The 18,293-nt window shown below is 43.0% G+C and overlaps 1 protein-coding gene and 1 pseudogene across 1 annotated transcript in view; both read right to left on the reverse strand.

The window, feature by feature from the left end:
* PKNOX1 (PBX/knotted 1 homeobox 1) overlaps positions 1-15,315 on the reverse strand; it is a 57,466-nt gene extending 42,151 nt beyond the window's left edge. Inside the window, exon 1 of the mRNA XM_036243061.1 lies at positions 15,223-15,315. The gene's annotated coding sequence lies outside the window, so the exon portion shown is untranslated. The remainder of the gene's footprint in view (positions 1-15,222) is intronic.
* Positions 10,137-11,378, reverse strand: LOC118617255 (annotated as a pseudogene).
* Positions 15,316-18,293: the final 2,978 nt, after the last annotated feature.

Raw genomic sequence — 18,293 nt, forward strand, 5'->3', positions numbered from 1 at the left:
AAGGAGAGAGGGAGGAAGAAAGAAACATCGATGTGAAAGAGACACATCAAGTGGTTGCCACCCACACAACCCCATGGGGCTGGGGACAAACTACAACCGCAGTATGTGCCCTTAGCGGGAACCGAACCCAGGACTCTCTGGTCTGCGGGCCGGTGCTCTAACTGGTGAGCCAAACTGGCCAGCGCCATAATTTCTTTTTTTAGTTAAAAGATATAGGAGCAAAATTCACAAAGACTATAAACATCTCTTCAGTTATGCAAGTTTATCAATCGCTGGGCACAGTACTAGGCCCTGGGGTTACAGCAGTGAGCAAAACCAAGGCCCTGACCGCAAAGCTCACCCCTGGCAGACGGGGCTGGAAAGTCTGAGAACATGAGATTCACTATATGTATAATTTTAAATCATTAGACCTACCTGAGAAGATTTTACTTGTTTGGTCAGATATATAAGGTGCTTAAATGAAAATTAAATCCACTAAATTTAAAACTATGATTCCAAATGTGTAAGTTGGGAATGGAACTGATCATTAAAAATGGTATATTTAGGCTGATCACCCTGAGTTGATCAAAAGCATCTTAAAAGTGAAGTTTAACTAAAATATACTTAATTCAGGACTTCCAGTCAAGATGGTGGCGTAGGTAAACGCAGTACAGTCAGCCTTCGTTTATCGCGGTTAATCCGTTCCAGACTCTACCGTGATTAATGAATTTCCGCGAAGTAGGATTCTTTCTTTATACCCAGTTGTCCCTCGCCACTTCGCGCTTGGACTTTTGTGGCTTCACACGATCACTGTTTTTTCAAATACTATACTATACTATACTTGAAAAAAAGCGATCAAGTGAAGCCATGAAAGTCGAAGCGCAAAGTGGCAAGAGACAACTGTATCGCCTCCTCCCAAAACCACATCAAAATCACAACTAAACTACAGAATAACCATCATTCAGAAATGCCTGAGACAGAGCTTACTGGAAGTCCTACAACCACGAAATTAAAGCCACATTGAAACTGGTAGAAGGGGCGGAGGCGTGGATAGGCTGGTCTCATACCCATGTGTGGCAGATAAAAAAATCAGGAGGATACTGTGCTGGCATGTTCATAACCCCATAATTGATGATTGGTAAATTATTGTGCTGACTTTTTATAGCTCCATAATTGATGATTGGGAAAGTCACTGTGTGCCCTCTAGCAGAACCTGTTTTGTAAAGACCCCCTGAACCAAAAAATTGTTGGGAGCCAGCTATGTGTCTGACAGAGTCCACAGAGCCTGGAGGTCTTTAGTCAGAGACTCAATCTCCCCCACGATCTCAAGGAATCGGGGCTCAAGGAATCGGGGCTTGCACTGTGTTTGTGCAGCTCGGGGCTAAGTGTGACCCAATGTACCTTGAAATGCCTGGGTGTTCCTGGGTGTGCCTGGGTGTACCTGTTATCTGTAAGACAAACTAATTCTATAGAGCACTGTGGTAGCTCTGGGCTAATGCTATCAAGAAGATCCTATTTCCTTATATCATTAAAACTTTTGCTGTAAGGTATAAAAGGCATGTAATAAAGCATATCGGGCTGATTCCAAAGACTCTGTCACAGGAGTGTTCGGAATCAGACGCCAGCCAGCTAATAAACGGCTTTTATTTGGACTTCAATTCTCTAGTGGTCTTTCTTTGACTCTGTCGCACCACAACAATACCTCGGCTGGGAAGGTCCTCCCTGAGGAGTAAGGGAATCCCTGTCCCACACCAGGCACCCAGCTCAGGGTTCCAATGCCAGGAAGAGAAGCCCCACGATTTCTGGTTGTAAAAACCAATGGGAACTGAGGCTGAGGGAGGCTGAGACTGCTGGAGCCCCAGGCAGTTCCTCTTAAAGGGCCAGTGCACGGGCTTACTCAGACTCAACACCCTCCAGGCTCCAGCGTGGGAGAGGCAGCTTGAAAGGCACCAGAGACATACAGGGAATAAATGGGTTGTTTGGTATTGGGCAAGAGCTGGAGGGGCAGCTTTCTCCTGGGTAGACTTGCAGTCAGAGGCCTTGATCCTTTGGTGAGCCCTTCCCTGGGGCAGCAGACTGCTGCCATATCTGGGACTCCAGCAACCTGGCTCACATTGTTTGCCCCGCCCTGGTGATTCCCTGAGGTCCTGCCCCACCCAACCTTGGGGCCAACCCAAGCTGTTTCCAATGCCTTTACCATAGGGTTGGCCTGTCTTGGATCTGCTTCAGATTTTCCCAAAATCTCTCAAACAAGCAGCATGTGGCCTCGGCGAGCCCCATACCTCTCATTACGTGGCCCAGGCCTGGCACTTGAAGCAGCCAGCCTTGGTTCATAAGTTGGCTTTTTCTGGGTACCTCCAAGCCCAGCACAAGAAGCAGCCATCGGCAGACCATTTTGTAGCTTATGCTGAGTGGCCCCAGGTGGAACACAGGCAGTGGCTGACCTTGCCCCAGAGCCAGCACACCCAATGGACAGCTTCAGACCATGGTGAAAGCACAACCATCTGCACAAGTGACACACTCAATGAGTGGACTCAGTGGGTATGAGAGCCCTGCTGAAGTAAGTCTTGCCCTGTGTGATGGTCCCCTGCACAGCTGATCCTCCAAGGTAGTCAGAGGCCAGTGGGCAAAGCCAGTCCTTGCAGCTGATCAGCCTGAGTAAATCCCTCCCACTGACATGCCAACAGCAATTAAGACTCCATTACAACAGAAGGGTATACAGTGCGCACTAGGAGTGCACCTTGAGGGACCAGCTGGGTGATCAGGGAGGCTGTGCCACTGGATCCTACAGGACACCTACAATAATAGGCCACCCTACAAGGCCTAGGAGACATAGCAACTCTACATAATACATAGAAAGAAACACAGGGAAGCAGCCAAATGAGGAGACAAAGAAACATGTCCTAAATGAAAGAAAAGAACAAAACTCCAGGAAAAGAACGAAACAAAATGGAGATAAGCAATCAATCCGATGCAGAGTTCAAAACACTAGTTATAAGGATGCTTGAGGAACTCAGTAAGACCTTCAAGGAACTTAGTGAGAAAATCAACAACATAAAAAAGGACCAGTCAGAAATGAAGGAGACACTAACTGAAATAAAGAATAATTTACAGAGAATCAATAATAGAGTAAGTGAAGCCAAGAAGCAAACCAATGATTTGTAATATAAGGAAGCAAGAAACACCCAATAAGAACAGCAAAAAGAAAAAAGAATCCAAAAAAATGAGGATAGTATAAGGAGCCTGTGGGACAATTTTAAGCATACCAACATCTGTGTCATGGGAATGCCAGAAGGAGAAGAGAGAGGGCAAGAAATGGAAAATTTATATGAAAAAATGACAGAAAACTTCCCTAAGTTGTTGAAGGAAACAGACATACAAGTCAAACTTGGTGAAGGAAACAGACATACAAGTCCAGAAAGCACAGAGAGTCCCAAACAAGATGAACCCAAAGAGGTCCACACCAAGACACATCATCATCAAAATGCCAAAGGTTAAAGACAAAGAGAGAATCTTAAAAGCAGCAAGAAAAAAGCAGTTAGTTACCTACAGAGGAGCTCCCATAAGACTGTCAGATAATTTCTCAAAAGAAACTTTGCAGGCCAGAAAGGAGTGGCAAGAGATATTCAAAATGATGAAAAGCAATGACCTACAACCAAAATTACTCTATCCTGAAAAGCTACCATTTAGAATCGATGGACATATAATTTCCCAGACAAAAAAAAAATTAAAGGAGTTCATCACCACCAAACCAGTATTATATGAAATGTTGAAGGGTTTTCTTGAAGGAGAAAAACAACAATATGAATAATAAAATGGCAATTAATACATATCTATCAACAATTGAATCTACAAACAAAATGAGCAAGTGAAACAGAAACCAACTTATAGATACAGAAAACTTTTTGTTGCTTGCCACATGGGAGGGAACTGGGGGGTGGATGAAAAAGATGAAGGGATTAAGAAGTACAAATTGGTTGTTACACTGACGAACCTCAGGAGGCAGGGAGGAGGGAGGGCAGGAAGAGATAAACCAAAGAACTTCTATGCATATATGCATAACCAATGGACACACACACAATAAATAGTATGAGTAAGGCAGGAGAGGGGCGGGATTGGGGAGGAGGAGGGTCAATGGGGGAAAAAGGGAGGGACATCTGTAATACATCCAACAATAAAGATAAGTTAAAAATATATATATATTAAATTCATAAAGAGAATGAAAAAGCTGTAAATTCTACATAAAAGCATAAAGGAAAAAACAGGCCTGTAACTTTGTAGCCTTAATAAATATTGATTTTAAAATAACCTCAAATAATCTTTTCTATGCTCAAAAGCTTCATTTGAAAGGGCATTAAACATGGCAAGAAAAGCTAGATGCTAATGATGTTTTTTTATCCACATTAATAAAAAGTAGAAACAGAACCTAAATGTCATCCATAGAGGAACAGTGAAAGCAGTTACAGTCACCCATCATCAATCATCAGCATGGTGGTTAAATCCAGGGGCAGCATAGAAAGGCTCACAGTAACCTGTCAACTGAAAGGCAAGGCCCAAGGTCTGCTGGGCATTTGCACCCTTCATTCAATCCACAAAGATTTACTGAAGGTCTTCTCCATGTGGGGCTCTGTTGTAAGTGCTGGGGAATGAGCAGCAAACAAAACAAGAAACAACTTTATACCAAAGTGAAAAAGCCCTGATGGATTAACTTGGGCAGGAGATACCTCAATAGTGCCAGGTCTCCCTAGTCCAGAGCCTGAGTCCTCTCCTACATCCTGCATTAAGTTTGATGTCTTCTCTGTGAAGCTCTCCTGTACTCATGGTTAGATTAACTCCTAAACATTTTATAGTTTTCCTTGCTCCTGTCAAAAATACCTCATTGTCGCCCTGGCCGGTTTGACTCAGCAGTTAGAGCGTCAGCCTGCGGTCCGGAGAGACCGGGGTTCGGCTCCCACTAAGGGCGCGTACCTCGGTTGCAGTTTGTCCCCGGCCTGGCTGGGTTGTGCAGATGGCAGCCACTCGATGTGTCCCTCTCATGTTGATGTTTCTCTCTCTCTCTCTCTCTTCCTCCCACTCTATCTGAATAAAAAAATATGGAAAAATGTCCTCGGGTGAGGATAAAAAAACAACAACACCTCATTGTCATTATACTTTGTGGTGCACTGATAGATAAAAAATGCCCCCAGTCTATGTGGACTAACCTTGTACCTGACAACTTCCCTGGGGCCTTTAGTCCTAACAGTTTATGGAGAGTCTACTAGCTTTTCTTGGTACACACAAATTATCTATAAATCTTGCAGCTGCAATCCCTATAAAAATTCCTGTTGTTTTTTTAGAAACTCAAAAACCCCATTCTAAAATGTATATGGTGGAATCAAGGTCTATGAATAGCTATTTACCCTTAAAAGATTTAAGAAATAGCAAATTTTGTAACACCCTACAAGACCACAGTAACAACAGAAAAGTGGATAGTGACACAAGAATATATAAATAGGTCATTGGAACAGAAGAAGTAAGACACTAAACTTGCCAGGGCTCAAAGAAAAAATGCAGAAAGCTTTGGAATTTGATGCTTTTACAAAAATCTCTCTAAACTCAATCAATTCGCCCGGCTGGTGGGGCTCACTGGTTGAGCATCTACCCAGGCATCAGGAGGTCGCCAGTTCAATTCCCAGTCAGGGCACATGCTCAGTGGGAGGCATGCAGAAGGCGCCCAATCGATGTTCTTGTTCATCGATGTTTCCATCTCTCCCTCCCTCTCCCTCCTCTCTTTATAAAATCAATTAAAAAATTGCTTAAATGCAATCAATTCATGCAAAGTGCAGGTAAAACTGGGGCTTTAGTGCTGCTCTCCAAATACACCGTACCTGTGGTCTATCGTGTGTTCTCTTGTCTAAACATGGGCACACTGAATCTTGGTGGACTAGGCTGGATAAAGCAGAAGCACTTGCAAGAAAACATCCCTAGAGTTTCGGAGCACTCTCAGAGCTGTCACAGCCCTATCTATTCAGTCCACGATAGTGCAGACATGTACCAAGAATCCGCTCTACGTTCAATCTTCACTTTGTCCTGGCAGTATCACAATGGGGCTGTGAGGGTAGGAAAGGGAAAATGAGGGAAGAAATATCCTGAGTCCACTAATACATGTCAAGACCTAAATGAGGAGCTTCTAAGTGTGAGCTGACCTTAGGGACTCAGTTGGAACCTCAAGAATGCAGTGGAAGTGATGCTGTGTGACTTTTGGGCTGGGACATAAATGTGAGGCAGCTTCTGCCTTCTATGGACACTCACTTGTGAAGCCCTGAGCCCCCATGTAACAAGTATGACCAACCAGAAGTACCCCCATGCTGTAAAAAGTTCCCCACTCCCATGTTGTGAAGAGTTCCACCCTTCCATGCTGAGGAAGCATCCATCCCCCAACTCCCCCAATCCTCAATACTGTAAGGAAGCCCAGGTCACATGTAGAAATGTCCTGGTCCACAAACCCATCTGAAATTCAGTATCAACTTCCAAATTTGAGAAAATTCCTCCAAAAGACTCCAGCCCTCAGCCATCAAGCCACCCCCACCCAGCCTCTGCATCTTTGTAGCTGAGGACCCAAACGCCATGGAGCAGACACAAGCCATTTCCCCTGCATCCTTTCCAAACTCCTGGCCCTCAAATCCAAGAGTTTCATAAAATGGTTGTTTTATGCAACCAACAGTGCCATTGGGTTCCCACTAGTAGTAACCAGAACACTAACAGATGCCTTGTAACACTGTCCTCCTATACTGATGAGGAAACAGAGGCACAAAGAGGCTAAGATACCTTTGTGAGGTCAGACTTGGACTCTGAAGCCCTGCCATTTCTTCTACACATTATCTCTGAGAACACAGTAACTTTGTTTCTAAGATAACTATGTATCTCCTAAGAAAATCAGGACAGTATTTGACAGTCTGTTCAACTTTGATGCCTGCAAATGTTAATTTCATCAATTCAATCTACGAATTATAATGTCATTCAAAATGGGAAACACTATTTAAGAGAATTGATGAAAGCAATGCATCAGGTAAACACCATGAATGACTTGCAATCATGGTAAGGATGCCAATGCTGCAGACACATGTAACTCTGCTCTGCAAACATTAACAAGTCTAAAGAAAATGATGGCCTGGTGCTTATGTGTAGAAGTGGCACTTCCTGATAGTCTGGAAGTCAGGCACCTCCAAAACACCGGAAAATAAATTACTGAAAAGGAAAGGAATTTCCCCCCTCATGCTATGAGGCAGCAAATGAAACAATCACTTCACTGGAGAGGATGTGAAGCTCCCCAGTCACCTGTCCATTGTCTGAACTCCCGGCAATGCCTTTGGACCTGTCTCCCATGGCCAATCTTCCCCACCCACACACCACCACAAGTCTATTGTCCATGTTGCAGCTCCAAGGATGGAGTTTCTTCAGACTTGCTTCTTTCCCTCTGCTTATCAATTTCCCAAACAACGTGCTGCTTCCCTAGCCTTCTCCAATAGTGACCAGTGAGGCTGTTTTAGTACATTATGATCCCATGGGTTTGAACATTTTAAAAATAAATACAATTATATATATATCGATGTTCCAAATTATCCCATCTTTGGCCTACGTAAGCACCTTCAGTTACCTCCTAGAGCCTTTACCACATCCTAGTTATTCTTGATAGCTTTCTTGCTTTCAGGTGAAATGAGATACTCCAGACTCATCTTCACTTTCTGCACCAAACCCAGTTTGCCATCCACCCAAGAGGCTCTGGTTCCTTGATGTGGGGAAAGATATGTAGAGACCGCAATGTAGGCTATGTGTGCTCACTGTTTTCTAGGCCTTTTCAATGGACAGAAATAGGAAATATTTTCTCATAAAAATTTTTTAAAAAACAATACTGATTATCTTCAATTCAAATTTGGGATTACAAGGTATTTACTTAACTGCTTTGATTTCATATTTGTATATCTTTTTTCTTACCCTGAAAATCTTGTTTCCTAATGACAGTAATATAATGATTTACTTATCTATCACACAAGATTACTTATATATATAGCTTCAAAATAACAATGTGAACATTATTACTAACAATATGAGTACTAAAACCTTTTTAAGATTTCTTTGCAGTTCCTTTGTCTTTAGGACTTATCCCACTAGATGCTTGTACAATCCAACTGGCTTTGAAGTCACTTGAAATAATTCTGTGTAGTTAAGCCACCAATTCAATACCTAGTTAGGTTCTTTTAATTCATTTTGTTTTTAATTTTCAGGTACTACTGTCTCCTCCCGACCCTCCCATTTTATTTTTAAACTACATAAAACACTGATATGGTTCAGTGAATCACAGCTATAGAAGATATGTTCAGAACCCCAATTATAACCCTCCCTCCCCATTTTAACATTTTAATTTGCTTTTATTATAAGCAAATATTCATATGTCTCTCTTAGATAAAAGTGCATACTGTACTCAGAGTTCTGAGCCTTTTTTCATTTACTGTATCCTAAAGACGCTTCATAGCAGGTTAGTGATCACTCATTCCTGTTTAAAGCTACAGAGAAAGTACTTTAAGGTGTAGACTTACCATAGTTTATTTAACCAGTCCCCTACTGTGGACATGGCCATATTTCTAAGTCTTTAAAGGGACCCTCTGTAAACCTAGATTTGATCATGACACATCTGTTTAAAAACCTTCAGGGCATTCCTACCCACTATAAGACACAGATCACACAATTAACATAACCAACGACTGTCTGGCAAGATTGGGCCCTTTACCTGTCCTCCTTCTTTCCCCCCTCCCCACCCCTACATGATCCCCATTCTTTGCAATGCAGTCATATTAGGCCCTTACAAGTTCTTTGGAGCCCCACGTCCCTCTCTCCCCATCCCACACACAAAGCCTCTTTTTAAAATAAAAATTTTTTTCTTTATTTATTTTAGAGAGAGAGAGAGAAAGAGAAACATCAATGAGAGAGAACATTGACTGGCTACCTCCTGCATGCCCCCAACCTGGGTACATGCCCTGACCAGGAATCGAACCAGCGATCTCTTGGTGCATGGGTCAATGCTCAACCACTGAGCCACATAAGCCATGCCGCGTAACACACTATCCCCACCTTTATCGGAAATGGTCTTCCTAACTCCTTGTCCTCTCACTCACTCCTGTTCCCCTTGACACTTCACATCAGTCATACCCATCTTGGGAGAGCTATCCCTAACCTCTGACCCCACATCTCAGGGAAAAATATGCCTCCCTTTTACTACAGTTGTTACTTTCCATTTATGTATTTAGATGAACCTTTAATTAACTTATTGCCTTTACTACTTCCTGGCAGGCAGGGAATCCTATCTGTTTGGTACACAACAAGTGTGCAATAAATTTTTGTTTAGTGAGTGGTTGCTACAATTTATACAGCACAGGTATTACCTGTTCCAAGAAAGTTTGATCTAACTCACCCATCAGTCAGGGGGAGGGGAGGCACAGTAAATTTTATTGATGGTGAGCAATATGGCCACCGTCCTGCATGGCAGCAACTCAGCAAAAGCTCTGAGTGCCCTCCAAATCCCGAGTGTCCCAACACAGCTCCAGTCCAGTCTGCCCTCCCTCTGCCGGAGCCCAAGGAGACTGTGATGACTACAAGTTCAATAGACAGAAAGCACCATTCAAAGAATCTCAGGCCAAAGATTGTAGCAGGATCTGGCCAAGTCTATAAATGCAAAAATGTCCTCGGGATATATATACAATGAAGAACAGGCCAAATGAATCTATGGTGATAGAAATCAGGAAGTAGCTGTCTTTGGGGACTGATGAATTATAAGAAAACTTTCTGGAATGAAAATGTTCTATAGTTTGTTTGGAGTGGATGTTACAAGAGTATAAATCATCAAAACCAACCAACCACTTAAGATTGGTATACTGTATTGTATATATACTATATGGCAATAAAAAATAAAAAAAATAAAAAAAAAATTTTTATTGATGGTGCATGACAAGGTAGGCTCCCTAAGCCCCTCTCCTTCATCAGAGGGCCTGGGATGGAAACTGTGGAGGTCATTATGTTGGGGTATAGATTCTCAGTGTATTGGGGGATAGATTTGGGGCAAGGACTCCCCAGCAGCTGAGGGCCTCTTTTCCTCTCGCTGGGGCTGGTGGTCCAGAAAGCTCTTACTCCGTGGAAGCCATATGGACCATAAGGTCTACCACCCTGTTGCTGTAGCCAAATTCACTGTCATACCAGGAAATAAACTTGACAAAGTGGTCATTGAGGGCAATGCCAGGCCCAACATTGAAGGTGGAGGAATGAGTGTCACTGTTCAAAGTTGCAGAAGACAACTGGTCCTCAATATACCTCCGAATGCCCTTGAGGGGGCCCGCTGAAGCTTGCTTCACCACCTTCTTGATGTCATCATATTTAGCATCTTTCTCCAGGCAGCAAGTCAGATCCACAAACAACGACACATTGTGGGTAGGGACATGGAAGGCCATGCCAGTGAGCTTCCAATTCAGTTCAGGGATGACCTTCCCACAGCCTTGGCAGCGCCAGAAGCAGAGATGATGTTCTGGGCATCTCCTCAGCCATCACATCGCAGTTTCCCAGAGGGGCCATCTATGGTGACGGCATGGATTGTGGTCATGAGTCCCTCTACGATGCCAAAGTTGTCATGGATGACTCTGGCCAGGGGACCAAGTAATTGGTGGTGCAGGAGGCACTGATGACAATCTTGAGGAAGTCGTCAAACTTGTCATGGTTCACGCCCATCACAAACATGGGAGCATCTGTAGAAAGGTCAGAGATGACGACCCTCTTGGCTTCACTCTTCAAGTGAGCCCTAGCATTCTGCAAGGTAGTGAAGACTCCAAAGGACTTCACAACATATTCAGCACCAGCATCACCCCATTTGATGTTGGTGGGACCTCATTCCTAGAAAATGGAGATAAACTTTTCATTGATGACAAGCTTCCTGTTTTCAGCCTTGACTGTGCCTCTGAACTTGCCAGGAGTAGAATAATACTGGAACATGTAGACCATGTGGCTGAGGTCACTAAAGGGGTCACTGACAGTGACAATGTACTTTGCCAAAGTTAAAAGCAGCCCTGGTGGCCAAAGGCCTGTTTGGTTCAGCAGTTAAAAGTGTTGGCCCTCAGACCAAAGAGTCACGGGTTTGATTCCAGTCAAGGGCACATACCTCAGTTGCAGTTCGGTCCCTGGGCTGGGTCAGGGTTGTGCGGGGGGCAACCAGTCTATGTGTCTCTCACATTGATGTTTTTTTCTCTCTCTCCCCCTCCGTCCCACTCTGACTGAAGATAAATGGAGAATATCCTTGGGTGAAGATTAAAAAAAACAACCACCAGCCCTGGTGACCAGGCACCCAATATGGCTAAATCCTTCCCTCCAACCTTCACCATCGTCTCCGCGTGGCTGGCACTGTGCAGGAAGATGCAGCTGTCTGCTGAACAGGAGCAGAGTACCTAGTGCCTTTTTGAAGAGATGTTTGACTACTTTCTTGATTTCATCTAAAGTTACTGATCTATACAAGTCTCTACCTTCAAGGTCAATTCTGGTCATTTATGTTTTCCTTAAAAACTATCCACAGCTCTTCAAATTATTGCCATCAAATTGTACATGGTGTGTTTTTATAACTGTAAAATCTTTATGTCTGTAGTTCTCATTTCTTCTCAAATTGCAAAAAGCAAAAAAAACAGTTGTTTCTATTTTCTTTTATTTTCCTGGTTTCTTGAGCTGAAAGCTGATTTTTTTGTTGTTGTTGTTCTCTAATAAATGCATTTAAGGCCCTTTCTCTTCCCTGAGAACTTTTCCCCTCTCATATAATAGGTTGTGGTATGTGGTGCTCTGTCATTCATTTATACAGTCTGAAAATAGTTTTCGATCTTCTCTTTAACCCAAGAGATATAACGGGGGGGGGGGGGGGTTCTTAACATTTGAATGTAGATATTTTTAGCTATTCGTTCACTCTTAGGTTCTAAATAGGTTGCATTGTGTTCTGAGAATCTGGTCTATAGGATTTACTTTTTGAAACCTGGGATTTTTCTTTGTGGCCAGTTTTGTTAAATGTTCCATGTAATTTAAGAGATCTATACTTTATGTTTGTTGGGCACAAATTTCTGTACACACCCATTAGCCATATTAAATTCTTTCTGTCAGTAGTTCTCAATTAGAGATGATTTTGGCTCCCAGGGGACATTGGCAATGTCCAAAAACATTTCTGGTTATCACAAGGGAGAAGAGTAGCTCTGAGCATCTATCTAGTGAGTAGAGGCCAGGGATGCTGCTAAATATTCTATAGTTCACTGGATGGCTCCCTGACAAAGAATGACCTCGCCCTAATGTCACCAGGGCCAGGTCGAGAACTTCCACTCCACATCCCTTCTCCTTCACTCTCCTTGGTTTGTGGCTTGCTCCGTGTTACAGTATTGTCTCCCCCTCTATGTGCAGAACTGCCAACTTTTCCTATTTCTGTCAACCTTTATTTTACATATTTCCACAATTTGTTACATCAGTCTATGATTATTAACTATACATTTGGGAAGTCTTTAGTATTTCTGCAATGCTTTTCACCTTGAGTCTAGTTTTATCTGATATTATTGCTAAGCTTGCTCTCTTTGTTAGGATTGACAGTTTTTCATCCCTTTGTTCCCTGCCTTCTTGTGTTAAGTTTTAGATGTATCAGTTATATACCAAATTTAGCTAAATTTCTTTTCTTTTTTTTACTAAATCTGGAGTTTTTAATCACTTGATTTAATTTAACCCTTTTACATGAATTGTGGTTACTGATAAACATGTGCTTGTTTATCCCATCTTGTATAGTTGTTTTTTTATTTTTTTAATTTTTTTTTTATTCTCACCCGAGGACATTTTTCCATTTTTTGTACAGATAGAGTGGGAGGGAGAGAGAGAGAGGGAAACATCGATGTGAAAGGGACACATCGAGTGGCTGCCACCCGCACGACCAACCAGGGCCAGGGACAAACTGCAACCGAGGTACATGCCCTTAGCAGGAACCGAACCCGGGTCTCTCTGGACCATAGACCGACGCTCCAACCGCTGAGCCAAACCGGCCAGGGCTATAGTTGTTTTTTAATACACCAAGCAAGCTTCCTTGTTTTCTTCTTTCTCCATAATTCCCTTTTGTGGAAACAATGAAGTTCTTCATTGTTCCCCTTTCCCCTCTGCTGCTTTGGGAGTTACATACCCTATCTTCAGTCTCTTCTGCTGGTTAGCCTCACACTACCTAAAACAAACATCTACATTCAAATCCATTTCCTCAACAATCCTTGTTCTGTCAATGAAATGTGAACTTCTGTTCATGATACACTTGGCTGTGCGTTCTTCAGTGGCAGGGACCCAGACTTATTTGACTTATAGGCTCAGTGCAGGTAGTGAGCACAGAACAATCTGGGAAGCAAACACCTCTAGGATCGTTTGAGAACTTTTTTTTAAAACCTAAAATGAATTTCAGGGCATTTAAAGGTTAACCTTTATTATCTGTGGGTTTCGCTTAGCTGTTAATGCTTCATTCCCAATTAATGCCATGTAACCTGTATAAAACCATAAACACATACAAAAACCTTTAATACTCTATCTAGTCATACAGCACTATGATGCCTCCTTTTAATGGGAGACCTTAGCAAAGAGTTTTACAGTAACTATTTTTGAACATCTGATTATTTGACTAGTCTAGACAAATCAGATAATTTTAATGACATCCTATCAAGAATATAGCTACAAATAGAAAATAGTTAAATGTTTTGTTTACACTATAATTGTCACTCTCAAAACAGATGTGAAGACAAAAAAGAGTGTGTGTGTGTGTGTGTGTTGGAATGCGGGGGGGGGGGGGGGCACTTCTAGAAAGAAAGAAAAAAAGGCCTGATAAGCCAAAGACCAATGAGGTGGCCCTGGCCCAGCCCTTTTCCATGGCCCCTGGCCCACAGGGCCCAGTACCTCCCAGCCCAGCTGGGGTCTGCTCTCCAGCAGCCCATTCACACAGCGCTCCTCAGCCCCACAACACAGGGAGTGCAGTGCACACAGGAGAGGCCCTTGAAGGAGGAGCCCTCTTTGCTTTCCCGGTGGCATCTGGGCCTCAGAACAACTGCTTCTGGACAAGGTGGCACCCACTGTGTAGAATTAAACTCTATATACTGACTTTAGCAAAGCAGTTTCTCGGGGCTCAGATGCCAACAAAAGGGAAAAACAAAGGACCAATGAGGCAATGGGAACTGGTCAGGAAAGCAAAGATTTCTGGATTTAGCTTTTAGTATTTATTCACATGGATTCCTTTATGATTCTAATTACAATTTGAGAGCTATTTACATAGGCCCTATTTCCACACAGGTGTCATTACATACGAAGCACAGCAAGATATAGTCTACTAAGAGACAATATCCTACTTTCCCCTCTATTAGTCATATTTCCCCAACAGACTTATGCTATTTGATTCCATTTATCCAGACTGATTCAAATTTATTGCAGCTCGATGTCCAGTAGGGGGCATGCAGGAGGCAGCCAATGGATGTTTCTCTACCCCTCCCTCTCCCTGAAATCAATAAAAACATATTTTTAAAAATTTGCTAACTCAGTTTTGGGGACAAGTCTTTTCATTTTCCATTTAATCTACAGACAGGCCCAATGCAGTGAAGCAGTTCCATCCCCAAGAGCTGCCACACCTACAAGGGCTTTCCTTCTCAGCAGGGCTCCAGCTGCTCGCAAAGGCTGCTCTAACTAACAAGCGCAATCAATTTCGCTAACAGAAATGGAGGACATTCTAGGGTAATTTCAGCTTTGTCTGTTTAAGAGAGATGGTTATGGAGCCAGAAAAGGACTGGAAACACAGCAAGAGTCAGGAGACATTTGCAAACTACTTCTCCGAATTTTCTTTGTAGTTACTAATCTTTCCTCAAAACATTTAATTGATTATCCTTTTCCAAATAAAACCTGCTAATATATTAATAAAGAAAGATGTTGCCCTGGCCTGTTTGGCTCAGTGGTTAGAGCGTCGGCCTGTGGTCCAGAAAGACCTGGGTTCGGTTCCTGCTAAGGGCATGTACCTCGGTTGCAGTTTGTTCCCGGCCCTGGTTGGTGGTGTGGGTGGCAGCCACTGGATGTGTCCCTTTCACGTCGATGTTTCTCTCTCTCTCCCTCCCACTCTATCTGAACAAAAAAAAAAGGAAGATGTCAAGGAATCCAAGAAAACTTTCATATACTCAAAAAAAGAGATCTTTTTCAAGATACCTTATAGGATACTAAACTGTCCGTCACTACAGTTCAGTGAGTCGTCATCCACTTGTCCCTGTCTTCTATTTTGTCTTCATTCACATGCCCCATCCCAGTGAGGGGTTCAGCCAATAATGCATTCTGAGGAAAACATTTGTCAAGAAATCACTTTATTTTTCAGACAAGGTTTGGGGAGGTACTTCTTGAAGTTTAATATTCAAATTAAATCACAGATATTCTGTTAAAACAAAATCTGTCCAAAAAACACATTTCCAAGCCAAAAGTCCACATATGTTCACTAAAGACACAGCAAAATTCTAACCACAAAGGTGTTTTAATGTTTTTTTTAAGACCTGTTTTCATAAATTCTGAGCTGGATGGTCTATTATAGCTAGTGGAATTCCAATTCACATCACAGCTTTGTTTTTTAAGACCTTGACTATCACTGGCATCATTAAAAAGCTGATACTCAAACCTTTCATGATGTACCTGTTATTAAGGGTCAATGAATACATTTAATGAAAAATAGGAACCCCAACCATTTGAGGCAAGGACTCTGCAACATCAGGCATGAACATAAAATGATCAGGAAAAAAAAAAAAACCAGAATCACAAAATGTGAAGAGATCTTAAAGTTTTGTGGTTTTTTTAAAGGTTATTTTATTTATTTATTTTTTTATCCTCACCCGAGGACATTTTTCCATTTTTTGTTCAGATAGAGCGTGAGGGAGAGAAACATCGACGTGAAAGGGACACATCGAGTGGCTGCCACCCGCACAACCCAACCAGGGCCAGGGACAAACTGCAACCGAGGTACGTGCCCTCAGTGGGAACCGAACCCAGGTCTCTGTGGACTGCAGGCCAATGCTCCAACCACTGAGCCAAACCACCCAGGGCAAGAGATCTTAAAGTTTTTAAATGAAAAACATATTTTCCCAGCCTATGTGGCTCAGTGGTTGAGCGTCGACCCACAGTCACGGTTTGATTCCTGATCAGGGCTCAAACCCCAGTAGGGAGCATGCAGAAGAGACAACTGACCAATGTTGATGTTTCTCTCTCATTGATGTTTCTCTTTCTCTTCATCTCCCTTCCTCTCTCTCTAAAATCAATAAAAAACACATTTAAAAAAAATGAAAAACAGTCCTGGCCGGTTTGGCTCAGCGGTTAGAGGGTCAGCCTGCGGTCCAGAGACACCCAGGTTCGGTTCCTGCTAAGGGTGCGTACCTCGGTTGCAGTTTGTCCCCGCCCCGGTTGGGGTTGTGCGGGTGGCAACCACTCGATGTGTCCCTTTCTCATCAATGTTTCTCTCTCTCTCTCTCCCCTTCCCACTCTATCTGAACAAAGAATGGAAAAATGTCCTTGGGTGAGGATAAAAACAATGAAAAACATATTTACCTGGATTATGTAAATATATAAAAACACATAATAATGCTGACTAAAAATACAACACAAAATAGCTTAACTGATTAATACATAAAAATGTATGCATATCCCATTAAACTCGGGTTCTACACAATTATTTTGGGAAATGCTGTTCTAGATCAGTAGTTCTCAACCAGGGGTGATTTTTGTCCCCGAGGGGACACTGGGCAATATCAGAAGACATTATTGGTTGTTAGAACCGGAACTAGTGTCCTACTGGCATCTAGTGGGTAGGGACCAAGAATGCTGTTAAAATCTTACAATGCACAGGACAGCCTCCACAACACAGACATTTCCAGCCCCAAATGTCAATAGTGCCATGGTTTACTGCTGCTCTGGAGGGTCGCAGAGCTATTTCCACTTATGCTGTAGTAAATTCTGCTGAAATAAATTTTTTTTTTAAAAAAAAAGTATAAACACATAACTGAATTTAGAATACAAAATTAAATTCCTTATTTTTTTAATGCAGAAAGTGCAATCCTTGCTAAAATGTCTTAGACAAAATATAACATATTGAGAGATTAACAGGTCTCATAGAGGCATTATTTTTGCAAAAATCTAATCGGACTGTTCTGGAAACTGCAACTACAGTACCTACAAATCCACAGTCCCTTCTGCAAGACCCAACCCCACTGCAGACCCTGAAAGGGGGCAGCTGTGCAGATGGCAGGAGCCCACTCCTCCCTGGGAGCAGGACAAGGCAGCCCCTAGGAGGAGTGGAGAGAAAGAGCTCAGTCCCTCTCTTCCTGGGGTATTCTGGGAAACAGAAAGAGGAGGAGGTGACAGAGCTGGACCAAAGCTAAAAGGGGGATGGGGGTGGTGGTGAACATGCAATGACAGTGTGCAGGAGCAGACAGTGGAGAGTTAAGAGTCCAACAGAGTAAGAGAGCCAAGACTCCAAGTAGACAGCCAGATCCCGTCAGGGCCCAAACCATAGCTCCGCCGGCCACAAGGCCCAGCACTATGGTGGTGCCTGCAATCCTGCTAGATTGTGATCTCCCTTATCCTTGTTGGACCTCAGACCCATGGACTTGAAGTCAACCTGCTCCTTGTCATCTTAAGACCCGATTAAAACCCCATTTTGTAAGTGTCGATCACAGATGGAAACAAGGCAAGCAGCATTTCTAGCAAACATGCCCAGAGCCTCACTTCACATGGCATTACTGGGCCAGAGGCATGACAAAGACACCTGCCTTTTGAGTGATGGCATCACCCTGAGCAGAAAAATTTCCCCAGACAGAAGCACCATCAATCCATAAGCAGCTCACCCTAAGGAAAGGGAAAGTAGGGCCTGGTAGCTGGACCTGTCAGGGCGACTAAATCCTATCAGGTACAGAAAGACAATGAATCCCAAATGCTTATTAGCTCACAGGCCTTCAGTGTCTCAACCTGGTACATCCATAGTTTTCAAGATTTTGAAAAAGGTGTTGAACCTTTCCTCAAGGAATCCTACATAGAATTAAGAAGCTGCTCTGTCACCTCCCCAGGAGCTTTGAAACCACCTTGTCAGAAAGCACAATTGCTGTGATAGCACGTGACCCTCTGAGTGAACTTCCCAGAAACAATAAACAGACTGGTGGGGGATATGGGGGTGCTGGCAGAAATCTGTGCACACTCGTGGGCAGGACAACATGGTGGATGCAGTAGCCTCATTTGATAACCTTTGC

Source organism: Molossus molossus, unplaced genomic scaffold (assembly GCF_014108415.1).
Source record: "Molossus molossus isolate mMolMol1 unplaced genomic scaffold, mMolMol1.p scaffold_m16_p_5, whole genome shotgun sequence".
Classification (NCBI taxonomy): Eukaryota; Metazoa; Chordata; class Mammalia; order Chiroptera; family Molossidae; genus Molossus; species Molossus molossus.